The sequence below is a fragment of the Pteropus vampyrus genome, unplaced genomic scaffold, assembly GCF_000151845.1.
Source record: "Pteropus vampyrus isolate Shadow unplaced genomic scaffold, Pvam_2.0 Scaffold184, whole genome shotgun sequence".
NCBI classification, from domain to species: domain Eukaryota; kingdom Metazoa; phylum Chordata; class Mammalia; order Chiroptera; family Pteropodidae; genus Pteropus; species Pteropus vampyrus.
In genome coordinates, this window is record NW_011888965.1 from 4,665,908 (window position 1) to 4,672,245 (window position 6,338).

Genomic DNA, 6,338 nt, shown 5'->3' on the forward strand with positions numbered 1-6,338 from the left:
TAACTGTGTTTGTTTATATGCCAGTACCATGATGTTTTGATGACTGTGGTATTTAATATAGTTTAACATCAGGTAGCATGATACCTCCAACTTTGTTCTCCTTTCTCAAGATTACTGTGGCTATTTGGGGTCTTTTGTGACTCCATATATATTTTAGCATTATTTGTTCTAGTTCTGTGAAAATGTCATTGGTATTTTGAGAGGGATTACAGTGAATCTGTAGGTTGCTTTGGTTATTTTAAACATTTTAATGATACTAATTCTTCCTATTCATCAACACAATATATGCTTCCATTTATTTATATATTTTAATTTCTTTATTCAATGTTGTATAATTTTCTGAGTACATGTCTTTTACTTCCTTGGTTAAATTTATTTGTAGGTATTTTCTTGATGCAACTGTAAATGAGAATGCTTTCATATTTCTCTTCCTGATAGTTCATTTTTGGTGTATAAAAATGCAACCAATTTCTGAATATTAATTTTGTATCTTGCTATTTTACTGAATTCATTTATCAGTTCTAATAGTTTTTTGGTGGAACATTTAGTATTCTCTCTATATAATATTTCATCTGCAAATAATGACGGTTTTACTTCTTCCTTTCCAATTTGGATGCCTGTTTTTTTCTTTTTCTTGCCTGATTGTCGAGGCTAGGATGTCTAATACTATGTTGAATAAAAGTGGTGAAAGTTTCTTGTTCTTGATCTTAAGGATAGTCTTTTAGTTTTTCTCCATTGAGTATGATGTTAGATGTGAGACTGTCTTATATGGCCTTTGTTATGCAGAGATATGTTCCCTCTATTCCCAGTTTGTTAAGAACATCCATAAATGGATACTGGATTTTCTCAAATGTTTTTCTGCAAATTTATTGATCTGATCATCTGATTTTAATCTTTCATTTTGCTTATGTGGTGTATCATGTTGACTTGTGGATATTGAACCAAACTTGCATCCCAGGAATAAATCCTACTTAATCATGGTGTATGATATTTTTAATATATTGTTGTATTCGGATTGCTAATATTTTGTTTAGGATTTATGCACCTATGTTCATCAGGTATATTGACCTATAATTTTCTTTTTCTTTTTTGTAATGTCTTTGGTTTTTGAATCAGAACAATGGTGGCTTTATAAAATGAGATTGGGAGCTTTCTCTCCTTTTGAATTTTTTGGAATGGTTTGAGAAGAATAGGTGTTAACTCTTCTTTGATGTTTGGTAAAATTTACCTATGAAGCCATCTGGTACAGAACTTGTTTTTGGATTACTGATTCAGTTTCATTTGTAGTAATTTTTCTATTTAAATATTCTATTTCTTCTTATTAAGTCTTGGAAGACTGTATGTTTCTAGGAATGTATCAATTTTTTCCAGATTGTCCAATTTGTTGGCATATAATTGCTCATAGTATTTTCTTATAATTTTTTGTATTTCTATGGTGTCAGTTTTCACTTATCCTCTTTTATTGCTGATTTTACTTATCTGTGTCCTCTCCTTTTCTTGATGAATCTGGTTAAAGGTTTATCAATTTTGTTTATCTTTTTAAAGATATATGATCTTTTGTATTATTTTTATTAGACTAGATTTTGTTTATTTTAGCTCTGCTCTTTATTATCTTTTTGTCTACTCACTTTGGGCCTTATTTGTAGTTTTTTTTTTCCCCCTAGGTTTTTCGTTTGTTTGTTTGTTTGTTTGTTTAGTGTAAGCTTAGACTGTTTATTTGATTTTTTTCTTGTTTCTTGAGGTAGTCTAGTATTGCTATGAGTTTTCCTCTTTTGACTGCCTTTGCTGTGTCCCATAGATTTTGGGTCATTGTGTTTTCATTTTCATTTGTGTCAAGGTATCTTTGAATTTCTTCCTTGATCTCATTGTTAACCCATTTTCTGTTTAATAGCATGTTATTTAGCTGCCACCTATTTGTGTGGTCTTCAGAAATTCTTTTTCGTAATTGATTTCTAGTGTCATACCATCGTGGCTGGAGATATGCTTGATGAGATTTCAATCTTCTTAGATTTGAGAAATTTTTGTGGCCTTACATGTGGTCTATCTTGGATAATGTTTCATGTTCACTTGAAAAAAAATGTATATTTCACTGCTTTAGAGTGGAAGGTTCTAAAAATATCAATTCAATCTGTCTGGTCTAGTGTGTCCCTTAAGTCTGCTGTTTCTTTGTTGATTTTCTGTCTGGAAGATTTGTGTATTGGTATCAATGGGGTATTAATGTACCCTACTGTGGCTGAATTACTGTCACTCTCTCCCTTTATGTCAGTCCATATTTTCTTTATATATGAAGAATCTATGTTGTGTGCATGAATGTTTAGTAAGGTTCTATCCTCTTATTAGATTGATCCCTTTATCATCATGTAATGTTCTTTGTAGCCTCTTTCCATAGTTTTTGTTTTAAAGTCTATTTTGTCTGATATAAGTATAGCTGTCCCAGCTTTTTTCTTGTTTCCATTGCATGAAATAACTTTTTCCATCCCTTTACTTTCAATCCCTGTATGTCTTTTGATCTGAAGTGGATCTCTTGTAAATAGCATATGTGTGGGGTTTGTTTTCTTATCTATTCAGTTACCTCATATATTTTGATTGGAGTATTTAATCCATTTACATTTAAGTGATTTTATCTCTTTTAATATTTCATGCCACTCCCTTCTGGCCTGCAAAATTTTGTTCGGAATTCAGCTAACAGCCTTATGGGTGCTCCCTTGTTAGTAACTACTTGTCTTGTCTTGCTGCTTTTAGGATTCTCTCTTTGGTTTTAACATTTAATTTTGAATACTTTAATTACGATGTGTCTTGGTGTGAGCCTCTTTGAGTTCATCTTGTTTAGGACACTCTGTGCTTTATGGACTTATATATCTATTTCCTTCTCCAGGTTAGGGAAGTTTCCCATTATTATTTCTTCAAATAGGTTTTCAATCCCTTATTCTCTTTTTTTTTTCCTCTGATACTTTTATGATGTGAATATTATGCTTAGTGTTGTCTCAGAGGTCCCTTAAACTATCTTCATTTTTTGTGTTCTTTGTTGTTGTTGTTGTTCTAATTGGATGTTTTCTCCTACCTTTTCTTCCAAATGGCTGATTCAATCTTCTATTTCATCTAATTTGCTATTTATTTCTTCTAATGTATTCTTCATTTTACTTACTGTATTTTTTTTTATTTCTGACTGATTTTTCTTATGATTCCTATGTCCTTCTTTATGCTTACTATCTCTGTGTTGAAGTTCTCATTGAGCTCATCTATTCTTCCCCTAGGTTCTTCATGCATCTTTATAACCAATGTTTTAATTTCCATCTCTGCTAGATTGTTTGTTTCCATTTCATTTAGTTTTTGTTTGTTTGTTTGTTTCTGGAATTTTATCTTATTCTCTCATTTTGGACATGTTTCTTTGTTTTCTCATTTTGACTGCCTCTCTGTGATCATTTTTCTGTATTAGGTAGATCTCCTATGTCTCTCAGTCTTCTCTAGGTTGTCTTATGTAGTAGGTGTCCTGTATGGCCAAATGGCTCATCCTTTCTGGTCACCTATGCAATGTGCTCAAAGAGTGTCCCTAATGTGGATTATGTGTGCCCTCCTGTTGTAGTTGAGCCTCATTGATTTGGGCATGTCATTGGCTAGGATTGACGGTCAGGCTGACTGGCTGTGAGAATGAGATTCTTTATGGGGGCTGACCCTTCAGAGTGTGATTTGCCTCAGCAGGCTCCTGTACATATTGAGATTACCCTTTTGGTTTGCCTCTTGTGTGGCTAATCAGGCAATGTTTTGTTGTGGTATGAACCCAGCCTTTGGGTGCATTGTTTCTGGGGCCTCTTGGGTGGGGCTCCCATCAGGCCAAGTTCAGCTGCTGCTTGTGATTGGCCTGGAGTTGCCTGGTAGGAGCAATGAAACTATCCACGATTGTTTGTTGCCTGTGCTGAACCGATTAGCTCATGGGGATGTCCGACCTGAAAACTGAGGCCAGCTGCCACCAGTATTTGGCCCAGTACTGCTTAGCAAAAGTCCCAAGGCACTTTGAAGGCTGACACCACCTGCCTACTGCTTGTAAGGCTCAGCCACTGCAAAAACTTCCTGAGGTGCACAGGGTGGGGCTGGTTGCCCCAGTGCCAAAAGTGCCTCCAGTGGTGCTTATCAAGTTAGATGGGGTGGAGTCCCAGGTAGTCAATGGAGTGGGGTGGATGGTGTTCACAAGTTTAATGCAGATACAGTTCTGGCACCAGTGCAGAACCTGTGGCCACTTTGCAAAATGCCCAGAGAAAATAGAGGTTAGCCACCCTTTGCCTTGAGCACACAAATCCCTGAGAGTCATCTAAGAAATGCTAAAGCATGAGTTGGGGCTGGTTTCCTGCCACTGAAAATTCCTCAGGTGGCCCTTAATCTGTGGTGGACAGCTTGCTGCTGAAAGAGCCTCTTGCAGTGCAGTGAGCATGGATGGTTACCCAGGCCCCGAAAGTGGCTCAGGCAATTCTGTGCTAGTTAGTCAGGGTCCCAGAGAGTGTCCGAGGTGGAGTGAGCAGAGTTCACCAGGCCAATGTGGTTTCAGATTTGGCCATGTAGAGGAGGGCTCAACAAAGGAAAGATCGCGCCTTCTTGTAGGCCACATGGTACGTGGGCTCTACACAGGGATAATAGAGGCTATCCTTCCAGTCCTCACTCTGAATTCACACAACTCACTCTTTTCCTGTATATCTCTTGTGCCTCCCGGGTTGGCGGCCCTCTGCCTGAGCCAAGGATAAGTGCCTATAAGTGAGTCTGTGCATGGGAGCTTTAAGAGGATGTCTGTGTTTCCAGTAGCCTTCCACACCACCCAAATGGGTGGACTCCTCACTGATTTTCACAGCCAGATGTTGTAGGGACTCCACTCCTGGCAATGTACCCCTGGATTGGGGAGCCCACTGAGGTGCTGGGACCCCTCACTTCTTGTGGGGAACTCCACCACCGAGATATTTTTTCTGATGCTCAACCACTACATGTGGATGTAGGACCAGCTAGTTTAGTGTCTCTGCCCTTCCTAGCAGTCTCAACATGGCCTCTTCTTTATATCCTTAGTTATAGGAGTTTTGTTAAGATAGTCTTCAGATGGTTCTCCAGGTTGTTTTTTTGATTTAGTTGTAATTTTAATGTGGTCATGGGAGGTGGCAAGCACAGCATTTACCTACTCCGTCATCTTTCCCAGAACTCAAGATTCCATACTCTTAACCATTATGCTAGATTATAGGTATACACAAATGACGCCTTAAAAACTATATTTTTTTAGTATAGCAAAATTAAAACAAGAGAGATTTAAATGTTCTTTTGTTATTGTTTAAATGATTTTAAAATTAAAGAAAACTTTTATAAAACAATGATATAGCATGAAATTTAAAAGTTACATTTTAAAACAGGAAATTTATCTTAATCTTAAATTGAAAATAAGAAAAAACACTGAATTTTTCTGCAATTCTAAAAAAAAAGACAGACAAGAAAAGACAAGAAAAGACAAGAAAAGACAAGAAAAGACAAGAAAAAAGACAGAAAGACAGAAAGACAGAAAGACAGAAAGACAGAAAGACAGACAGACAGACAGACAGACAGACAGACAGACAGACAGACAGAAAGACAGACAGAAAGACAGACAGAAAGACAGACAGAAAGACAGACAGAAAGACAGACAGAAAGACAGACAGAAAGACAGAAAGACAGAAAGACAGAAAGACAGAAAGACAGAAAGACAGAAAGACAGAAAGACAGAAAGACAGAAAGACAGACAGACAGACAGACAGACAGACAGACAGACAGAAAGAAAGAAAGAAAGAAAGAAAGAAAGAAAGAAAGAAAGAAAGAAAGAAAGAAAGAAAGAAAGAAAAAGAAACAGAAAGACAGAAAGACAGACAGACAGACAGACAGACAGACAGACAGACAGAAAGAAAGAAAGAAAGAAAGAAAGAAAGAAAGAAAGAAAGAAAGAAAGAAAGAAAGAAAGAAAGAAAAAGAAAGAAAACCCTGTAATCTTTTCTATACCACATTTGGTATAGAATTATACTGAATTATATCTGTGTTGTCCAAACTGAAGAAGCATTCCTTTTTGTCCTCAGATTTACTTACTCACAATTTAGAGGCATTCTTAAAGTTGACAAACACATCTGGTCTCACTTTTCCACCTTAAATTTGTCATGTCCTCTCTCAGGCTTTGCTGTTTCAGGAGAATATTTTATAAACATTTTGTGACAATTTGTTGTTTTCTTATAGCATTTGACTTTAGATATTCAGTTTACTAAATGTAACAACGCTCTACACTATCTTTCACAACTGGTAATTCAGCTTTCAAATTTGTCGTATTAAGAGAAGAGAGTCCTGTTTTA